Source organism: Suncus etruscus, chromosome 10 (genome assembly GCF_024139225.1).
Source record: "Suncus etruscus isolate mSunEtr1 chromosome 10, mSunEtr1.pri.cur, whole genome shotgun sequence".
In the NCBI taxonomy this organism is placed as follows: Eukaryota; Metazoa; Chordata; class Mammalia; order Eulipotyphla; family Soricidae; genus Suncus; species Suncus etruscus.
In genome coordinates, this window is record NC_064857.1 from 104,703,393 (window position 1) to 104,726,575 (window position 23,183).

General features: G+C 35.6%; 1 long non-coding RNA gene across 1 annotated transcript in view; it reads right to left on the bottom strand.

Moving 5' to 3' along the window:
• The window catches only part of LOC126020435 (uncharacterized), a 169,466-nt gene that overhangs the window by 105,915 nt on the left and 40,368 nt on the right, over positions 1 to 23,183 (bottom strand). The window contains exon 2 of the long non-coding RNA XR_007499588.1: positions 344 to 437. This is a non-coding gene — a long non-coding RNA (uncharacterized LOC126020435). The remainder of the gene's footprint in view (positions 1 to 343; positions 438 to 23,183) is intronic.

The following is a 23,183-nucleotide window of genomic DNA, read 5'->3' on the forward strand; positions in this document are numbered from 1 at the left end:
ATTTCTGTTATGCCCAGAGACTCTTTTCTTAATTTCATTTCTTCCTCCTTCTCCCTTTGGCATTTAACTGTCCTAAAGAACATATTTGTAGAACATGGTGGGCTCTCACAAAGCAGTCATGCCCATTCCTTGCATGCCTGTGGTTGGCTGACTTGATTTGATTTGGGGAAGATGCGGACAATGCCCAACTTTCAAATCCATTTGGAAATTGTATCCTTCAGACTAATTTATACCTAATCGTTGCAGTTTGGTTTCCTGGGACTTTCTATAGCTCTCAAATTTTAAGTTAAAATAGATGAGAAGATGAAATCTAGACTAATAGTACAGTAAAGAGGGTGCTTACCTTATATGTAGATAACCCGAGTTCAATCTCTGTCATCTATAAGGTCCATGAGCCTTCCAGGAGTGATAATTGTGCATAGAGCCAGGAGTAAGCCCTAAAGACACCCAGTTTGACAGAGAAAAAAAAAAAAGGAAAACAAAACAGATGGGAAGAGGAATATACTTAAACTGAGACTCTCTTAAGTTTTTTACATATCCCAGCCCTAACTAGTCTTTAATGCTTCATCACAACAAATCTCTACACATAGAATATATGCAAGCAAAACAACTTGCCATGGTTATCTACAAAGAAATTCAGAAGAATACTACAGAATAAAATTTCCTGATGAGGCTTCCAAAATAAAGTTATAGATTACGCTCTATGTAATGAAATAAGTTGTTTTACTTTGTGTGATACATTAATTATAAACTTCCTGAGAACAGCTGCTGTGATTCCAAAACAAAATAAAAATGGAAAATAAGTTTTCAGTGTATATTATTTTTTTAAAACTTGGTATTAACATTCCCAAAGTATCTCAAAACAAAAGCCACTATGTTTTTCTAAAATTGCTATTGGATGTTTTAAAATGTCTTAATTTTTTACTAAAATCGATATAAAAGTTGAAATGATCTTTGTATGGGTGTTAGAACAGAAATTGAAGAGTTAGAAATTCTTTAAAATGTGGCATATAGGGTTTCCAGTGCCACTACTGTCCATCTGCTCTTTGGGGCAAGCCAGAGTCTGTTACCAGAGTTGGTTTCTGTGAAGCCCCTGGCTTGAGGTCATTTCTTGATATGTGACTGCTGGGAGCCATTTCTCAGACTCCATTAAACCAAATAACAGGTTGAAGCTGTGCTCTGGATTTTCCACTCCCAGGCTATTTCAAAAGACTTAAAGGGGACAAGTATATCTCTCTTGAATATTTCTTTTGATGTATTTTCTTAATAGGTAAAACCCTTATTGAATGTATGTAGCAGCAATTTCCTCCATTTTGGGGATCTATTTAATAGGGAATTCTGGTAGATAAGTTTCTCTAGTGTTTAGAGTTCAAGTTAGAACCGGGTTATTTGGATTATTGGGCTGTTACCTCTGCCCTCATATGCACCAGTAATACCTTGTGGTATTGTTCTTTTGCATGAGCACACTAAAATTGGAAAATATTTCATGTAAAAATAAGTTATCTAATGGAGATAGAAACACATACATGTCATACTGCAGTATGAACACTTGTCATAGTGACTTGGCTTAGAATTCAGAAGATCAGACATTGACCATTCACCCCTGAAACTTGGATACCATCATGGAAACAACCACAGTTTTCTACACCATCACCAGGAGTCAAACTTCTACCAGGGAAGGCCCTACTACTTCCCTGTCATCGACTTTCTCCAAAGAGAGTTCTTAAGAACATCCTGACAACTTAGTAACAGCAGCAACTTGCTTTCAGGGCAAGTTCTCTGCATTGACATCTAATGGTGAAATGAAACCAGAAGAAGCTCCATGTCATCCTGACGTCAACATAGGTTCTGTACAGAAAGTAGGATCTCTAACTACAAAAACCTGACAGCAACAGCCATGATTGTGAAAAGCTTTTACTGGAACCAAAGAGAAAGATTTTTGGGGTTGGATAATGTAATATGTCTGCACCTGGAGTTGGTCTTATGCCAGAATACTTCATAGGTAAGGTTTCCCTGTTTTGGGGCCAAAAGTTTTTACTTTCTATTTCTCCCATATTTTGCTGTGCCTATGCAAACAGCAACAACTGACACACACACAGACCATTTTTATTGTACTTTTTTATCTCTCATCTTTAAAAAATGAGCTTACTATTGTATTAATGACTTTATTGGAGATAAAATAACTTTCACAAATATACTTGCTACTGAACTTTTTCTTTCTTTTTTTGTCTCTTCCTTTTTTTAAAAATTTTTCTTCTATTTTCTATTTTTTTAAATAACTTTGCTTTGTGTCATCCTAAAACCTATTAACTATGTGATGCATTTTCTTTAAATAAAAATTAAAAAAAATATAGCATTTATCCAACATGGTGGAAAGTGATTGATTCTATTAGAGAACATCAACTAAAAAAAGATATAGAAACTGAATAGGGCACAGTATTCCACAAGGGGCCTTGTTTTGAACCTTCACTGGACAAAAGTCATTAGAGAAACTAATGGCTCAGGAAAACTTTGCTCTGCAGAAGATAAAAGAAGTATGAACATTCAGGATTAAAGAGCACTTCTGGTGGTTTGTAGGGTGAGTGTCATGAGGGAAAAGCAGAATCTGAAAGAGAAAATAACTGCAATTCCAGCATGGCAAGCTAGAACCAGAAAGAAAAACTTCAATGTGATAGAGGAGGGATCTGAGTCAAAAGAACTCAGTAGGATTTATCGTTTTCTATACATGCCAATTAGAAAATAGACTCAGTTCTCAACAACACACCACAGTCATTGGGAATAATCATTACAGGATTGAAATTTTGTCTATCCTGGTAAATTTTCTTGAGTTGATATTGCCCCTTTCCATACTTTTCCATAAAGTAATTTACCTGCTAAGCAATGTAGGTTTTATTTTTGTTTGATTGTTTTGTTTTATAATAAGATTTGACATAATATAGAGTTTCAGAAATTTTTAAGCTCAACAGAAGGTGCTACAGTCACGTCGTTGAGGACTGGGAGCAGCCCTTCAGGAGATGAGAAACACCTAGCAGAGTCAGATGAATGACAGCTTCTCTAAGAGAATGTCTCTGCAAAGCTTTCTCCTGACAGACTTAGTCTCTGGCCCTGTCCCACAGGCCCCGCCCTTCCAATTTCAACTGCGGAAAAATTCAGCAAGCTTGGAACTGCAGTCAACTCAGAACAAAAGAAAGCTCTCTCAAAGCTGGCACACTTGACTTCACCCTGTTAGTAAGGTACTAGGAACTAGCAGTGCATTGCTAGACAGGGTGCAGTTGCCCCTAGGTCATATCTGAAACCATAGATTCCTGAAAAAGCACTAAAAGCCGCCATATAGGAGGTAACAACAGGTATCAGACACTCCAGCATTCAGAATTTGAAGTAGCCATCCTGAAACTGTCATTGCCCAAAACAAAAAATCCCCACAGCTATGGAGATCTGTTTGCTAAGCCTTTGTATTTGAGTATTCATCACCATAATCTCTAGTCACTGCCCAAGTCATTTGGATTGTGGCATATCCACTGCCAGACACAAGCAATTGGGATTTCTGGGCCAGAATAGCTAGGCCTGCTGCTGCTGCTATAGAGCAGGGTAAAACACATTTTCAGTTGTCATCAGGTATATCACAGCCACCAGATACCAACTGTATCGTAAAAAGCATTTAAAAAATTGCTTATATGCTTTAAGTCACCAGAAACACAGATAACGCATTCCTCTTACAAAAACTTAAGAAATACTCAGAAGGCATTTGTGATGGCTAGAAGTCAGTAGAGAAATAGTCATTAGCCTGGAAATATAAAGGGAATACCATACTGATAACCAGAACACCTGGTACTCAATATGCCACCAATAAAATCTCTACAGTGCTCCACAAATAATTAAAATATAAAAAATATTACCGGTAGCTATATTTGGGGACTGAAACCCAGGAAAGTCCTTAATTATGAGAAAGTGCAACACTTCCAAAAGATGATGTCAGAATAATAATCTTCTCAATGATCACTAGACTATGGCTATCATTGCAAGAGATATTTAATTAACTTGAAGAAAGATTGATAGTAAAAATTAAGGAATAAATTGAAACAGAATCAAAGGAGCTAAAGTATAGAGTAGCAAAACTCAGCACAGAAATGAAGAAACTGAAAGTCAAATCAGTGACTTTCAAGGTAGATAAATGACAGCATCAATAAAGAAGAGGTAAAGGAAAAAAATTTCTAAACAAAGAAAACTTAGGATATTTGTGTACATTGCAAGAGAAACAACCTCTGACCAAAAAAATCTGGAAGAGAAAATAGAAAAGACTACATGGTGGAGAAGACATTGCTGAGGACTTTTCCATTAAGGAGATAAATTTGGTAACTGATGTAGAAGCTCCGAGAAGTGGCAAAACAAACAGAACAAAATTAAAAGTTGTTCATGACTGAGTTTAAGTCATACAATGTACAACAACCTTCACCAGTGTACATTTCCTGACACCTATATCTCCAGTTTCCCTCCCAATCTTCCCCTTGCCTCTAGGAAAGATATTTGACTTCTCTCTCTCTTTCTCACTCTTTTTCTTTTATTTTTTATACACTATTGTTGATGAAGAGGTAGCATGCATATTATTTCATCTCCTTTTAGCACTCAGTTCTCCAGAGCAATAATTTTCGACCGTAGTGGTCCCTTGACCTAAATGTACTTCCCTACTATTTGTGACAAGCTCCCTACCATGGACTGGTTCTCCTGGTTCTTATCTCTATTGTCTCAATATTATTACTGCACTATCATTTTTATATTCCATAAATAAGTGAGATTCTTCATGTCTACCCTTTTCTCTCTGACTCATTTTGCCCATCCTAATACTCTCCATATCCATCCATGTATAAACAAATTTCATGGCTTAATTTTTCCTATCAGCTAATCGGTGTAAAACCCTGATGAACACTGATGTGTTCAAAACCCTTAACAAAATGATATTCAACAGAATCCAAATATAAAAGAATCATGCACCATGATCAAGTGGGTTTCATTTCAGGAATGCAAGGATTGTTGAATATATCTAAATAAATTAGTGGCCAGAGCAATAGCTAAGTGGGTATGGCATTTGCCTTGCATGAGGCCAATTCAGGTTGGATCTCCGGCATCCCATGTGGTTCCCTGAGCCTGCCAGGAATGATTTGTGAGCACAGAGCCAGGAGTAACCTCAAGTGCTTCTGGATATGGTCCACTAACCAAAATAATTAAATAAATAATTAACGTAATACACCATGCTAATAAAAGAAAACTAAAAACCTATGATTATATTAATTTATATAGAGAAAGATTTGTACAAAATTCTATACACATTCATAGTAAAATCCTTTGGAAAAATAGGTAAAGAAGAAATTTACCTCATCATAGCAAACACCATACTTATTAGTAAAACTGAAAATCTTTCCCCAGAAACAGGCAGGAGGCAAAGATGTCTATCTTTTCTGATATTTAATATAGTCTCTCTTACTATAGGAGTCAGGAAAGATAAAGAATCTATAGGCTTATTTCTTGGAAAATAAGTTAAACTCTTACTATCTGCAGATGAAATGAGAATATACATAGACTACCTCAAAAGTTTCTACTAACATTAGTTTTAGAAACAACAAATTATACAGTAAAACAGAAGGCTTTGAAAATCAATCAACACAACTCTGGTGAGCGGGTGCTTGCTGTGATACACCCTGGTTCAATTCCTGATACTATCTATGGTTCCAAAATAATGTTAAAAGTGATCCTTGAGTGCAGATTTAGGAGCAATTAATTCCTGAACACAGCCAGGTGTGCCCCACCCAAAAGAAAAAAGATCTTGAGATTAGATCAGAATCTGTAAAATTCATTAAATAAACATAGGCACAACTTTCTAGGATATGAGCCTCAGAGGTGTCTTTAATTATTTGACTCTTGGCAAACTAAAGTAAACATATAGACTACATAAAACTGAAATGATTTCGCAAAAGAAACTATAGCTAAAATGAAAAGCACTCTACTGAGGGAAAAAATGCATACCATACATCAGATAAAGGGCTAATATTCAAGATCTATAAAGCAGTCACAGAGTTCATGAACAAAAAAAAAGCATTAATGCCACCAAAACAGAACTAGAAAATGAGAGGGAGAAATGAGCAGATACTTCTACCAATAGTCATGTGAAAAATGTTCATTACCTCTTACATCAGGGAAGTGTAAATAAAAACAACATCGAGATATCTCAAAAAGTGTGAGTGGCAGGTATCAAGACTGGAAACAACCATTGACAATGAAATGTAAAGAAAAGAACACCTTATACACTTAGCACTATTGATGTCTTAGAATGCTTTCAGTTCAGGCATATGTGAGAAAAACAGTAGAAAGATTTCAAAAAGAAAGAAAAAGAATAAAGCATGTAAGAAAGAAAGAAAAAGAGAGATCCGATATTATTCAGTGATTCCATTTGGCATCCATTGCCCCCAAACAAAAAATGCAATTCAAAAAGATATATTAGACCTATGTTGATTATAACACTTAGGAAATGGAAATGGTCCAAGTATCCTAGAACACATAGGTCATAAGGATGAATAAATTACATATATATATATATACATACATATACATATGGAATATCATGCTGGCATCTGATAAGATGTAATCTTACAGTTTTCTGCAACTTGTATGGACTTATAGATCATCATGCTAGTTTAAAAATGTCAGAGTGAAGAAAAATACAGGATGATTTCACTCCTATGTGGAATACAGATAGAATTAATACAAGAGAATGCAGTACTAATCAAAAAACAAAAACAAAAACAAAAAAAAAACAAAAAAAAAACTTGGCATTGAAATACAGAAACAATTGCCAAATAGATGGAGGTTGGAGAAAAGATAAGATTAAAGATAATTAACAGACAGGGATGAAGGGTCTTGAGCAAATTGATGGTAATAAGATATGGTTATTTTGTACCTTAATATAATAAATATCCACATTACTGTAACCAGAGAATCTGAAAAATTTTCTAGATTTTTATATTGTCTTTTGTCATTTTAAATTGGTTCACTATCATTCTTCAACACAAGTGACCCTGCCCAGTCTAACAAAAATCCTTGCTTCCCTTGAGATGTCACAGTTGGGTTTGCAAGTATACTTAGTGTGAAAAGATAGTGAGGAAGGGAGGAAGAGGTTTTAGTTACCAATATTTCAGTTCCTCAAATCTGGTGCTGCTGCAAGCCAGTGTCTGAATGGCTGTTCCAGTGAGAACCACTCTTCTACAAATTGGACTTCAAGAGAAAACATTTGTGAAAGGGCTGTAGAGTTTCAGCCTGCTTAATAGAAAGGAGTTTGGAGCCCATTCTTAAGCAGAACATTTGGAAGTAGGTCAGTGTTCTGGGGAAATGTCTGTTTATATTAAAATAGCAAGCTGGAAACTCTGGACAGTTCTGTATTAATATCTTTAGTAAGTGGGGGTTCTATTGACTGCACAATTTTGTTCATAATTTATCTAGTTATTGTGTATTATCAAGATCTTTCGTAAGTGTTCTCCCTTCTTAATTAAAATTGGCTTTCCCATTTAAAGACAGACATTTGAGTTTACATATTCGTTACAGCGCTTATTAACAAGAACTTAAATATGTGCTTTTCAATATCTACAGTCCATTTGGGAGAATTTCTGATTAGTTTAAGAGCTTCATAAATATTTTAAGGAAACAAATATTAAGATGTTTACTTAACATCTTAATGATTATTTTTACTTTTACCTTATTTTCAACTCTTCTAACATCATAACTGAAATTATTTTCCTACTCTAGTGCATATTTTTTTTCCTCATACTTTGCTATTGCCCTCCTTTTCTTTGTCAGTATTATATTTTCTCAACAATGCTTTCCAATGAAGGAGAAATTTTACATTTTATTCCAAATAATGACTCTTCTCTAATCTCCTTAGATATCTTTCCCAGGTTTTCAACAGCTTTTTTAAAATTAAATTAGCAGTTCAAATATATTGGGAGCCTTTTATTTTGCTATCACTATCTGCTGATTTATATCTATCTTTTCTGCTGTAGAAGGACTATATTTTATAGCTAGATTTATGTGATGATCATTTTTCTTTCAGCCACATTTGGTGACGCTCAGGGGTTACTCCTCGCTATGTGCTGGCTTGAGGGACCATATGGGACACCGGGAGATCTGTCCTAGTCTAACATGGACGCCTTACCGCTTGTGCTACAGCTCCAGCCCCTGTGATGATCATTTTTGCAATAATAAGCTATAGCTTCTTATTATCCTTTAAATGAAGTATATATTTCATCTTGCAAGAGAGAACTGTTTAGATATGCTTAAATGAATAGATGCCTTGACGTAATGACTTTATTGATCATTCAATTGTTTAAGATATTTGATTGAGTGTTGATGTACCAACCACTGTTGTAAATACTTGGAATAAAAGTGAGAATGCTACTATTCTTGATTGTCCTACTAGATCATATTAATATATAAGAATTATTAATACACTAAGAAGAAAAATTTTTAAGAGCACCAGAGTGAATTTTCTTGTGAGATTTAAATGGAGGACTGATAACTTGTTATGAAAAATCCTTAGCAAGGCTGTAAGGTTGTATCTCAAAACAAAACCATTTCCTGCTAAGATCCATTCTTTTAGAACTGTATAAATAGGGTCTGAGTTATCCTAAAATAATTTAGTTCCTTGTCCCATCCTAGAACATCTCTATGAGGCATCTTAACAATTTCATTTTCTGAATATGTGAAGTTTGAAGAAGCATGACCAGTTGCTGTGCTTAAGCAATAAACAACCTCCACACTTCGCCTCCTTCTGCCTCCACTCCAGTCCCAATTTCTTTAATACAGAATATAAAATTTCCTCAGATGGGTGATTCAGAGTGGGGAGTGCTTTCAGGTTATCTTCCTCCCCCCTTATCTTTTAAAATCAATACACCTCTGCCTTCAACAACATTTAGGTCTATAAGTTATAGTGATCTCCATTATTCCTAACTTTCTGAGCACTGTGCACAGTGTCCAACCCTATCACTATTAAGTAGAATATCTTCCCTTCATTCAAGAAGGTTAAGATCACACATTTTTTTTAACCTGCAAATTTTGTGCAGATTACAGACACAGGAAGAGGGCTTAGGGCCATTTGTTTCTTTATAATATTAGCATTATCCTTAGTCAAGCGCGAATTCATTATTCCACTAAGACAAAAAGAAAAAAACAGAGTATTTTCCACTTCATTTGGGGGTTAGGTATGCCTGTGAGCAGAACCTCTAGCTGAAGTATTAATTGCAAAGTGAAAATGTGGGTTCCTGTTCGCCAATGTCTATGGATCTAAAGTGGTGAAGGCAGAGTTTTAACCAATGATTATAGGTTTGAAGTACAGCTAAAATCAAACTAAAAACAAGTGTTTTAACCAAGAATTGGGATGAGCCCTCAAAAAGTATCGCTGCTAACTTGATTGTTCCAGGTTTTAATAGAAGCTTTGGTTTCCATTCTATGAGATGTCTTTGCCAACTGGCTCTTCCTCTCACCTTCTTGTAACATTATGTGGGGAGAATCATGAAGCAAGGATTTATATCTTAAATCTTTGAACACATAATGGGAAATTTTCCAGGGTTATATATCTGGTCTTAAAAATTTGAGTGCATGAATAATATTTGCTGTTGATATTGTATTCACTAATTTTTCAAAAACTTTCCCACAGGTGAATCAGAGCCTCCAAAATGCTCTAGGAAATACAGGTCCATAATATACGACCATATATCCTTATCCATAATAGAGGAATTGAAACAAGAGATGACTCAAAAACCTTTGAGTTGGGTAAATTATCGACACCAAACTGTTTAATAAAGTTCAATCCATTTGATGTGAATATGAATATGAATCTTTATTGTAAAAATACCCCAGGCCTTGATGGGGATACTATGAATACAATATTTGCTCACATTACTTTTTTTTTCCTTTTCAAAAAATTTACTTATGGAAAATGCATCACATAGTTTACATAGTTGATCATACTACATTTGTTTCCAGATAATTGAAAACAATGTTATTGAATAAAATGGAAATATAAAATAAAATGGAAGAGAAGAGAAAAAATGAAATAAATAAAAAGAAAAAGCACAGCAGCAAGCTCATTTGTGAAAATTATAATATCACAAATGAAGTCAATAATACAACGGCAGAAGGTTTAGTAAGCTCTTGTTGTTATGTGTCCCATCTGTTAAATTGGGGTATTCCTTTAAGGATGTCAGCATCAAACAAATGAAGTTGTCCAGAAATCCAAAACTATGATACTACAAATTTTAGGGGCATTTAGTCAGTTGCAGGACCACTTAGAAAAAGGCCTGGTTAAGACAACTGTGTTTGTGGGCATGGTTTTAGCTGCCAGGCTTTCCTAGAAGAAGGAAGATATAGAAAATGATGCTTGCACTCACTCCAAAAAAAGCCCTGGTGATATCAGCACAACAACCAGTGTACCTGAAGTGTGGTCAGATCAGTCTCTGCAGGGAATCCTAGATGGTAAGTGATGAGCCAGGCCATCAGGAACATGGTAATTCTGTATGACAGAGACAGCAAGGGTGGCTTGGGAAGGGTGTGTGCTTGGCTCACCCTCTCTTACTGAGAGGGCCAGCTATGTGCTGCTATGTGTAGCCATGATCTTATCTCATTTGAGAAAAAAAATCTATGGAGTTGGCTCTTTTCCAACATGGCAACTGAATTTGTAGGGTGTTTACTGCCGCCCACATTACTTTTTTGAAAACCACAACAAACTTTGAAGTCTGACATGCATGATTTAGGAATTGTGATCCAATATTAATTTTTGATCACATGTAGTAAGCAAATTGTACCATTCAAAGTAAAATCTAATATCATTTGATTCTTAGAAAAAGTCCATGTGTGTAATTAAATGAGCATATTATTTGATTTTTTTATATTCAATTAAAGTTAAAAAAATCAAATACTTTCCATGCATATATTTTTGGGGGGAACCTTTGGTGACTACATGAAAATTTAATATTAAATCAAATATTTTGCAATCAAATTGTCAAGAACTCATTAGTTTTTTACAGAACGGGTATTATTTTTATAAGTAAAATTTTAGAGAAAATGCACATTGCTGCAAACAATGAACATTTCTATTTTATTGGAAGCAAAGGAAAATACTAACTTTATACATGTTTAATCTAGAGATGTATTAAAAGCCAATGTGGCATATACATATTTTTCTTTTAGGAAGCTATAAATAAAGTGCCTGATGGATATTTATAGTTTCCTGTTTAGTGACTGGATACTAGCTTTAGTAATAGAGCAAAGAGACAGATTTCTTCAGATGAACTTTATTTGAGCTATTGCTTTATGAACCAAATTTTTAAAAACTGAGAAAATTTATTTATAAGAAAGTTCTTTAATTATTAGAATCACTTATTGATACAAGAATAACTCATTAGTTCCTGAACAATATTTATCTCCTCCTACTTACCCTTCCTTCCTTCTTTTCTGCTTATTTTCCCCCTCTTACCTTCTTTCTCTTGCTAATTTTATTTTTTATACTTTTTCTTTTTATAATTTTTCCCTCTTTCCTTCATTTCTTCTTTTTCTCTTTTGAAACTCTTGTAGTTCAAAATCAAACGTGAAATTCTTGATGTAGTTACTTTTATACTTAGAGTTTCTGTGTGATTACTGGAACTGAGATTTTTCAGTTCTCAGATCGAAGATTATCTTCTTGAAGACAGAATTTAAGGGTGTGAAGATTATAAGGCATATATTGGATTTTATTGGCAAATCTAAGAACTATGTTACTTGGTAGAGACAATGAGATTTAATAAAACTAACTTTGAGAACAAGATCCCAGTTATAATTAAAAATACTACTGAAAAGAATAATGTCTAAACATATCGTTGAAAATATTTTTGGGTAGTCTCAATAGAAAGCAACTGTTCATTGAACATCAGGATGCTGACAATAGGCAAGTTGAAAATGATGCAATTTTTGACTAAAATTTATTGAAGAATTCACAATATATTTTGCGGTTCCTTATAATTGATGAGGTGAGTTTGAGTTGAATATCATGCTCTTGGAGACAGATATCTGGATATGTTTATAGTATGCATATTACAGAAGTGAAATCAGTGATAGAGTAAGAATTAAAACAGGCCATTTAAGGATCCTGGATCTTCTCTCACTCATTTGCCAGAAAAGGGATGAATTGAGTCACAAGTGCCCACTCTGGGGGAGGGGCCCCAAAATAATTTCTTCTGACTCTGCTACATCTTATCTTGCTGCACTGTGGGTGACAGAGCCTGTCCTCATTATCTTATGCCCAACCGTGAGCCCTTGAGTAGGAGAAGTGAGAAGAGTGACGTCTGTGGTGTGATTTTGATTGTCATGTGGGAAGAGGATGTATGCGAGCTTTCTACTTGTGGACCAGGATCTGAGTGAGCAGGCCTTTCCGAATGGATCCTGGGCACAGTACTTGTGTCTTTTCCTGACAGCTGAGAGTGTACCTCCTACTTCTTTGGCCAGAGACATACATTTTTAATAAGACATCATCTGAGCAACAGAATATTGGATGATTTCTTTGCATCTTGCTTCCTGTAATCTCTAACTCCTTATTTAAAAGAACAACAACAACAAAAAAAAAACCACTGCCAGTTAAGGTCATGAGGTCATGACCTTTTCTTTGATAGGCAGTCTCTAAATTCCATACAATCATTCTAATCAAACTATAGACCACTTGTCTAGAATTAAGCCTCAATTTCTAAAGCCAGGACACTGGAGAGACACAAGTTTGGAAGCAAATGTCTATTTAGGAAATAATCCACACACAGACGCGCTCTGAATGTTGAATGGTGCTTGAAAGTCCACCTTTAAGGTACACTCTATCATCCTCTCTTCATCCAAATGGGGGTTAAAGGCTAACACACACACACACACACACACACACACACACACACACACACACACACACGGAGAAATGGATTCAGGAATTCCAACACATAAGCCTTCAACCCCTAAGAAGCAGCAAGATGCACGGGAAGTCCAGAAATGCAAGAGAGAGTTTTCCTAAAACTCTGAGTATTTATTAGAAAGGAAGACAACACTGGAGGTGAAATTAGGTGGTCTAAACAACCATCCAAGGTGCTACATTCAAAGACATTTCTGACCAATGAGTACCAAGACATATTCTGAGTGGGATAAGATCTAATTAATCTCACACACTTGGACCAATGATTGCACACTTTGAGTTGTTTTCCTTATGCCCAATCCATTTGACTTCCAACTTTTGCTCTACTGGGGTACCTACTAATTATTTTCTAATGGGACATCTGTAGTAACACTCACCTATATAAGAGAGGAAATAGCAAAGTTCTGAATTTTCCCTGAAGAAATATCTTTCCTAATGTTCTTGCTGCTTAGAGTGGAAATTCAAGTATTCAGAGCAAAACGTAATCTGCTCAAGAAGCTTAAAAGTATAGAAGCACAACCTAACCCCAGGGTACGAAGGAAACTGCTCCTGTTCTTCATATATGACTACTTCACCTTTAACCACACACTAATTTCAAGATGCAATCCTATTACTTTGTTCTCATTATAAAAGTTTTTTCTTATTTCCAGGGCATTGGTCCATGAAGGGGGTCACAAAACCCATTTTTACAAAAGAAGTTCTCACCATCAAAATGAGTAGAACTGAAGTTGAGCTTAACTATAATAATTCTCTGCTCATTTATTGCCTCTATTCAGGACAAATGAAAGTTATCAGGTAACATCAAACACCTTAGCTTCAACACTTTCCTTCTCACTGCCTGTTTGGCTCTTACTATGTAGCAACTGATGTCAATAGATGCAAAGTCAGGTCTAGCTTTATTCCCCAATGGAGGGGTTTATCTTATAGTCATAGCAACAAGTGTGTTTGTAGTATGTGATATTTTGATCAAGAGGCATACTGTGCTGCTTAAACTACAAACTCCTAGAGCTGTTAAGTTTTCGTTTCTTTAAAGCAGCAAACTCTTAGAATCACTCCCATCAGATAGTACTGCTTCCCAGCTATAGAGTCATCTCAATCAATGCACTGCCATAGAGGATGAAGACAAGTGAATTCTGATAAAATTATATTCCATGAATAAAAAAATTCTAATTGTGCTAGGTAGTAAGAGAAAACCCATAAAATATACTACAGCCATGAAACATGATTCTTTTTCTTTTTTTTGGGGGGGGGGCACACCCAGTGACACTCAGGGGTTTCTCCTGGCTATGTGCTCAGAAATTGCTCCTGGCTTGGGGGACCATATGAGATGCTGGGGGACTGAACAGTGGTCTGTCCTAGGTCAACAAGTGCAAGGCAAATGCCCTACTGCTTGTGCCACTGCTTTGGCTCCAATGAGACATGACTCTTACAGGAAAATTTCACCTCCATAACTTAGAGTTAATTACAAAGCAATGAAAAGCAGAACATGTGCCATTCCCTCAGAATAGGGCAAAGGTTATCCCACACACCTGTCTACAAATATAACTGGAGAGTTCATGTCCATTTGCCTCAGTTGAGATGGAATCACATATAACCTAGGACTGGAATCTAGGACACACACATTATATAAAGTATTTATCTCGAAGGACCACACAGTCGACCCATAGTTTTGTTATGTTTTATTTGTCAAGTATAACCACAGAAGACTATGAAATTCCTAAACAACTGTATTGAATGGAATGGTAGGTAGAATTACTAGAGTACTTTTTCCTTCAACTGTCTGTAACTTAAGCACATGATTTAAATGTTCTTATGCTAAGACTACACTGTTAGTTGAAAGAGGGGACATCTCCATTTGCAGTCTCAAAAATTAGTATTGCAAAAGAAAATATAATGAGCAGAATTTAAGAGGTATTGTAAAAGGAAAACTTTTTCCAGTGTTCATAATAAAGCTTTAGCTTGAGATGGACCAAGAGGTGCTGAAGAAGAGATTAACACAGTTCTTGAAAAGATTTGTAAAATGCTGCTAAATCTGGCTTCCAGAGGATCTCTTTGATTCTTTTATGGTACTAAATTCCTTTGCTTCTTCCTCCTCTCCCCAGCATGGAAAAGCTAGAATTCCGAAGGAGGCAATAATACTTGGTTATTATTTTCTCATAAGTGTACAAGTGGCAATGTTCCAGTTCAATACACACTTTTATAATTCTGTATTGTATCTACAAGATCTTAGTCCTTGAGTTGTAGATCCCTGTATCAGTACCTGCCTAGTGTTTTACACTTCGATACAATAGGTATTTTAAACAAATGTTTCTAGATATAAATTCTCTACTTCTATCCTATTTGTTCCTTTCTTAACAAATTTTATTTCTGGCAATGATATCCCCACTCATCCCCATACATTCCTCTTTCTCTTCCATACCACATCTAATTCAGTAGCAATCCCTCCTGTCTGGATGTTCAAAACATGAACAACCTGGAGCATTTTTATCTCCTTTAATGTGAACTGTATCTAGAACATGGACATCTTCTGCACAGACTAGTGACATGCTACACTTACAGATTCACCATTTCTACTCTTTTCATCTATAGCCCATTTTCCCAATTGTCAGTTATGGCTTTTAAATATATGTTAAAATACATTTATCTTTGCTCAATAGTTTCTATTGAATTTTCATTGCAGCTATAATAAAACTCAAGTACTTTTTATGGCTTTCCTAATTCTCCATGGATTAGCATACAGCTAATGCGGGGTAAGATGTCACACAGTTTCAGGTATTTTGGTGGTATAAAGTAGTTATAGAGCTAAGTCTCCAAACCACAAAGTCAACAACACTGAAATCAAGAGACCCAAATTTTAATATTTAAACCTAAAAAGGTGACTGGCAGAGGCAAACTAGAGGTAGGGTTTGGAGGAGGGAACCTGGAAACAGTGGTGTATGGCAGTTGAAATCAGTGATGGGATTGGTAATGAAATGTCTAAAACACAAACATAAATAACTTTGTAAATCACAGTGCTTTAATAAATTTAAAAAAATTTCAGATTCTTAGGTCCATAAGTCTGTCAGGAATAGAGGAGTGATTTAGGTCAACTTTAATAATGAAGGTATTATGCAATTTGACTAAGATATAATGTTGAGATATAAATGGTAAATTCACTATACCATTTATAATATAGTTAAAGGTAAAATTTCGAGGGTATTAAGGAGACAGAATGAAAAAACACGTCATTCACCTCATATGTATCATGTAATTACCTTCTCAGAAAATTTTTTGGTATAGGGAAGATCAATGATGTTCACATATTAGCTAAAAATACATCAGAAATCTATAGTAGTTCTTTTATATTTTTTACATATATATTGGGATGTAGTATAAGAATATCAGGGGCCAGAGCGGTAATTGTAGTGGTAGGGGACTTGCCTCGCATGTGGCTGACCCAGGGCAGACCTTGGCTCAATCCCTGGCATCCCATATGGTACCCCCAAACCAGGGGTGATTTCTGAGCACATAGCCAGGAGTAACCCCTGAGCATCATCAGGTGTGGTCCAAAAACCAAAAAAAAAAAGGTATAGAATATCATATTTAATTGTACACTGTTATACACAAACACATTTTTAGAAAACAAGCATTTTGTGTCTGGAGATATCATGCAGTAGTTAAGGCAATTCCATTTGACTAGGTTTAAACCCTGACAGCATTTATGATATCAGAAATCCTCTGATGAATGATCCCTGATCATTAATTTAAGAGAAAGCTCTCAGCACGGACATGTGTGCAAACCTCCAAAAGTACACATGGAGATGTCAAAACATGTGACTGACTGGATTCAAGTCACAGAGGTTAGGATTAAAGCAGTGTGTACAATTTCTGGTAAGTATTTTTCATGGGAAGAGATGTGTTGTTCTGTATTGTTTCCTACTTTCCATTGCCTGGGCAAAGAAGTAGAAGTAAATATCTGTTGTAGGTTTTAACCTATTGATTAAGAATGGCTGAGCATCAATATACATAATCTTGGGAATCTTATGTTATAGAGGTTGTTGGTTGCCATAGAGAAAGCAGAACAATGAGGCACTGTGGGATTATAGAAAAGCGAGTAATAGAAAGCAGTTGGTATGTGTACAGGCTACTTTTCTCACTCTTTGAGAGTGAGATTAAGAAGACTCCAGGGAAAAGTTTTGGGGAGAATCAAGGTTAAAGGGGCACCTTCTTTGAGGAAAGCACAATAGTGAATAAGAAACATCTATAGTCTAAATATGTGAAAGAAGAACTGGTAGGTAAAAAAAAAAAAAAAAAAAAAAGAACAGTTGTTTGGCACAGAAAAAAAAAAGACTGGTGAAGAGTAGATCAAAAATAGTTTCCAATGCTGTATAGGACAGATGAAGACATAAAGATAAATTTGGAAATACGATGAGGACAATTGAGGTTACATAACTTTGATTCTTTTCTGAACATTCAAAATCAAACTAAGCCTTAAGTCTGTGGGAAACTGTGGCAGGAGAGAGCACAAGGATAGGGTAGTTCCCCTGGCAAAAAAAAAAAAAAAGAGAGAGAGAGAGAGAGAAAGAAAAATGGGAAAGAGTCAATTTAATAATTCTCGAGGAGTTAACAAGTAAGTCAATTGTAGGTAGGAAAGAAATTATTGAAAGTTCCTGAAGTCATCTTTGAGATTGGCCAAAAGAATTTATCATTAGCCAATGAGGATAGTAATGTGATTCTTACTCTTCCCTGCCCCCCAACATTCCTTCACACTTAAAAATTAGCATCAGTTGGAATGACTCATTGAGCTCTTGGAGGACAGACTATTTTATTTGCAAGGCTTATGAAGCAGACGATCAAAGGGCTGGTGGAAATGAGCGTGTTGATGACAGTGTGGTTGAAATAATAAACCAGGATGTCCAGACAAGTTAGGAAGTAAATTGAAATAAGGAGGGGCGAACAGCCAGATTAAATAAAGACAAAGGAGGAAGTTCAAGCTTGGTCTTGTTGACACAGATTAGTGTGGGTGTGAAGGTTTTGGGAAGTGATGGAAAAAGAGAACTTGGTGGTCCACTGAGAACCTAGAATGGGGCAGAGGGTCTCAAACATTTTGTGGCCCTGCCCTAGAAGAATCTTTTTTCGTTTTGTTTTGTTTTAATTGTTTAGTCACACCCCCCAATGTTCAAGGCTCACTACTGACTTTGCACTCAAGGATTACCCTGACTTTGCCTCCTGTGGCCCCAGGTAAATTGAGTTTGAGACCCCCCCCCCCACGTGTTTCTGTGATGCAGCTAAAGCTAAAGCAGAAATTAGGGAGAAAGTATTGAGAGGAGTAGGATTCAAAGGTCTTTGAAGCCGAAATGCAAAATTCAAGTGAAAAGTTGAAATTACACATTTCAGGGGTGTGTGGTTGAAAGATTGACCTCTTAATTCTGTTTCAGAGGCCATGTATATAAACCACAAACAGCATCATGGATCTGTACAAACACTGAAAATAAGAGATCAGACCGACCAGCTAAAAAAAAGCTTCTTATTATTTTCAGGAATTTTTATTAAATGTTACCCTCAAAAAACATGCATGGTTAACACTACTGAATAAATAACTTGGCAAAAGTTTCTATCTTTATTGGACAGTTTGAATTAAAGGTTTTATTCTCACAATTATTATTTTCTCAGAATTAATAACATTTTACTTACAGAAAATTTATTGCGCTATTGATTTTTTACTTTGTTCTTGCTCCAGTAGAGGGCACTCAAAGCTCAAAAAATTCATATGATCATTTTAAGGCAATTATTTTATATAATTAAGCTCATACTTAGATGAGAAAGAAAATTCTGACTTAATAAGTCTTAATTACGAGTCATACATGCAAGCTTTACTAAAATGAAATGAGCTCTTCTAGGTGACTAAGTGAGGACACACTTCCCCCAGACATGCTTTTTTCATTTTTTTCTCAGCACATCCTGGCAATAGAGAGGAAATTTTCTTGTGTGAGCAACAAGTCAGCCTTCTAAATGTACATTTGCAATAGAAGATTGACCCTTGAGTTCCATTTTTATTCCCATATGACTTAGTTGAGAGGAGTTTTAAGTAATTGGATGCATTTCTTCACAGTGTGCTTAAATGCTAAAATCTGAAAGTGTTAATGAGACAGAAGGGGCAAGAGAATCCTCCCACTGGCAAATCCATATAAATGAATGAGGTTGCAAAGTTTTACCACTGTGGGCAACCCAGAGGAACTTCTTGGAGAAATTTCAAATAGATTTTGTGCTTTAGAGGGTTGTGAGAATAACAGAATTGTTAATATTTGAGAGAAGATTGTCTTCCAAACACAAGATTCACCTTGTGTGACTTTGGCTGCCATTTTGACAGAATTATAAGATTTGAATAGTGGCAACTGTTGTTAGCAGCATTTCTTCAAAGATTCTTCTGAGTAGAGCCTTGAGGCCAAATGGTTCTGTAGTCATAGTCTACTTCTACAGCAAAGGGGCTTCTCTGACCTAAACATAGTAACTTTTTCAAAACACAGAGACTATTTCATCTTGATCAACATCTATTTTTTATAAGAAGAAGGATTATTTGCAGGAATTGAATGAGAAACACGCTTGGGCTCATGCAATGAGAATGATATCTATCAACATAAATTAGTTTCTTAGCTGAATTTTAAGCTACTACAAGTAAGAGAAGAGGCTTTGTAAAAGTTTATCTTTATTTTGGCAGAAATGGTCAACTGACATGAAAGTAGTATGTTAGGACTTTATGGTTGATTATAATGGAATTTCTAATCACTTGTTAGAATACTTTGAAACTTTTATTATTTAAATAGGTCCCCTTATCTGCTCCTACCCTCATCAAATATATAACCCTTTCATCAGTCAGAAACTTTGTCCTATATCTTCTAAAATATGTTAATACAGGTATCTTGAGTCATATTATAGGTGTCCTAATACCTATCTGCAGAATGCAGATGTCAGTGAAGCAAAGGACTTAGATACTATGTATTATGGAATATTTTAAAAAGCACTTTCCAAGTTTCTTAATACATGACAGAACACGATAAGGAATTTAACACCAAGATGCTGAGGTATGTAAACATCAATAATTAAAATGAAACAGCTTTAAGATCGTGAAGTTAAATATAGAATGTGTATTTATGTCTTGGTTGTAATGGTTGAGCAAGTCTAGCCTTGCTATAGATGGTTAACAAATCAGGCAGCAGTGTCTAGGTGTTTATTCTTTTTCTCTGCTTTCTAATATTGGTTTGAATTTTGACAGTAGGAGTCTAGTTTTTAAACCGCTGGTTTAATATCTCTCATTATCTAGTTAGACACACTGAATATTTGATTTAAAATGACTTCAAAAATTATAGTCAATTCAAATGAAAGGAAATCCCAGGAGATTTAAAATTAATAATTCTCCCACTATAAGACTATAGAGTAAAACATGGATAGTGGTCCAGTGCATAAGCCTGGCTTCTATAATTTGGGCATGTCACCTCTCTGTGAGTTACTCCTTCAATTTAACTAGATAGGACCATGATTTTTGCTTAGAGGACTAATTTTTATAATTTGGATTAAATCCCACTGCAAGAAACAAAGTACTGAACAAATAAATGGCCTAATAACTAAAGGAGTGTATGATTTTACCTAATAGGAAGCCTGGGAAATGGGTAATTCTAGAACAGTTCACTGGGTTGTCAATGATGTCACTTCTCTTTTAAAATCTTGACTTTTCTACCTTCAATCACAAGATGACTGCACCTAGAGTCACATCCCTCAAAGAGGCATTAAGAGCAGGATAATATGTCATGTTTTTGTAATCACTTTCTAAAGGGCAAGGAAAAAACTTTTCCGACCTTCAGACTTTACTGACTGTTTAAAATAGTGTAATGTGTCTATTCCTTGGAGGATCACCAGGCCAAGAAACAGAATTACTAAAGTTAGTCAGGATCAATCCACATTCACCCCTTACTTTAAGAGAAAATATCAATGTATTCTCGAATCCAAGGTGAACATAAAAAAATATCATTTAGTGGGAAAAATAATATAAGCATGGTGATGGGTGGACTATGTGCAATGAGAAAAGCATCATGTTCTAAATCTATATCTGCATATGCATCTAAGACACACATACTCTGAGATTTTAGAATGGTCTAAAAGCCCAATCAATATACCTAATGACAAATTTTCCTAACCAGAAATGCAATTCCATTTGTTCAACATTAGCCTCTTATCTCAAACTTATTTCAATATAATTTTGAAGAACATTCTGTTTAAGATATTTTAAAGAAACAGTGATACATATACACAATGGAATATTATGCAGCCATCAGGAGAGATGAAGTCATGAAAATTTTCTATACATGGATGTACATGAAATCTATTATATTGAATGAAATAAGTCAGAAGGAAAGAGATAGACACAGAATAGTCTCACTCATCTGTGGATTTAAAAAAGAATTAGGGGCCGGAGAGATAGCATGGAGGTAAAACCTTGCATGCGGAAGGATGGTGGTTCGAATCCCAGCATCCCATATGGTCCCCCGAGCCTGCCAGGAGTGAGTTCTGAGCCTAGAGTCAGGAGTAACCCCTGAGCGCTGCCGGGTGTAACCCAAAAAACAAAAAACAAAAAACGAAAGAAAAAGTAAAGACATTACTGTAATAAGGCCCAGAGACAATAGAGTTAAGGGCTGGAAGGGTCAGAAAGACCAGCTCACAATTTGAAGTTCGCCACTTTTGACTGCTATTAGGAAAATAACTACACTAACAACTTACATAGCAATGTTAAAGAATGAGAGAAGCAGAATGCCTGTCACGAATACAGGAAGGAGTGGGGGAGGAGGGAAGTATTGGTGGTGGGAATGTTGCACTGGTGAAAGGAGGTATTCTGTTTATTACTGAAATCCAACTACAAACATGCTTGGAATCAAGGTGCTTAAATAAGGATTTATATATATATATATATATATATTTTTTTTTTTGAAGGGCCAGAGCAATAGTACAGTGAGTAGGGTGCTTGCTTTGCATGCCACCAATCAAATTTCAATTTAAAACGTCTCATATACCCCTCACCCCAGCACTGCCAGAAGTAATTCTTGAGTGCAAAGCTAGAAATAACACTGAGTATCATTGTGTATGGCCCACTGCCCAAAAAGGTTATACTTCATTTTTTTTTCAAAGAGCTTAGGGGTACATTTAATTTTGATTTACTAATTTATATATTTCTGTGTACATATTAAATTCTTTAAGTAGAATCTCCCAAATGTGCTTGAGAAACATTAGATTCCATGATATAGATTTGGGGGTAAACTGATCAATTATTACTTTTTACTGAGAGGTGATGCTTAGAAGAAAAGTAAGATGAATTGCTTCTAGACTCATTTTGGTCTACTTAGAAACTTTATTTAAAAAGTTTTTATAGGCCGGAGTGATAGCAAAGCTGTAAGGCATTTGTCTTGCACACAGACAATGCAGGACGGACCCGAGTTTGATCCCCAGCATTCCATATGACTCCCTGAGCCTGTCAGGAGAGATTTCCGAGCACAGAGCCAGGATAAATCCTGAGAGCTTTCGGATGTGTCCAAAAAACAAAAACAAAAACAAAAACAAAAAAGGAGTTATCACTCTCCTTGTTTTGGGCTAATTTATTAAATAGAATGCCTGTATAAAATATGGGCAGGGGTCGGGGAGGAGGGAGATGGGGGCATTGATGATGAGAATGTTGTGCTGAAAGGGAGTGTTCTTTTTTTATAACTAAAACCCAACTACAAACATGTTTGTAATAATGATGCTTAAATAAAGATATTAATTTTTAAAAAAGCACCAGAATCTCCCACCCCCAGTATTTCTGTTTCAGGAAGAAGATTCTTCAATATAATGTAGTCTGCCTAGGACCAACATGATGATTTCTTTCCTTGTCTTCAAGTGAATGTTAACACAAATGAAGCCATAAATAATTTATGATCAGGAGAAATGTCATTTGACTTTATTCTAGCTTTTAAACTGGTACCTATGTTCCCAAGAACCTGTCAGTTCTGGTGAGAGAGATAAATGGGCCTTTTGACAGATAGGAGCTTAGGTTTCTTCTGATTTAACTTCATCTGAGCTGGGGCTATAGTAGAATACAAGAGATACACATGTGTACTAGAAGAACAACTACATTCATAAGGATTTTGAGAGCTGAGGTCAAATATTAGCAGTTGAATGAAGATATTTTCAGAAGTCAGAGAAACATGAGATAATTTGG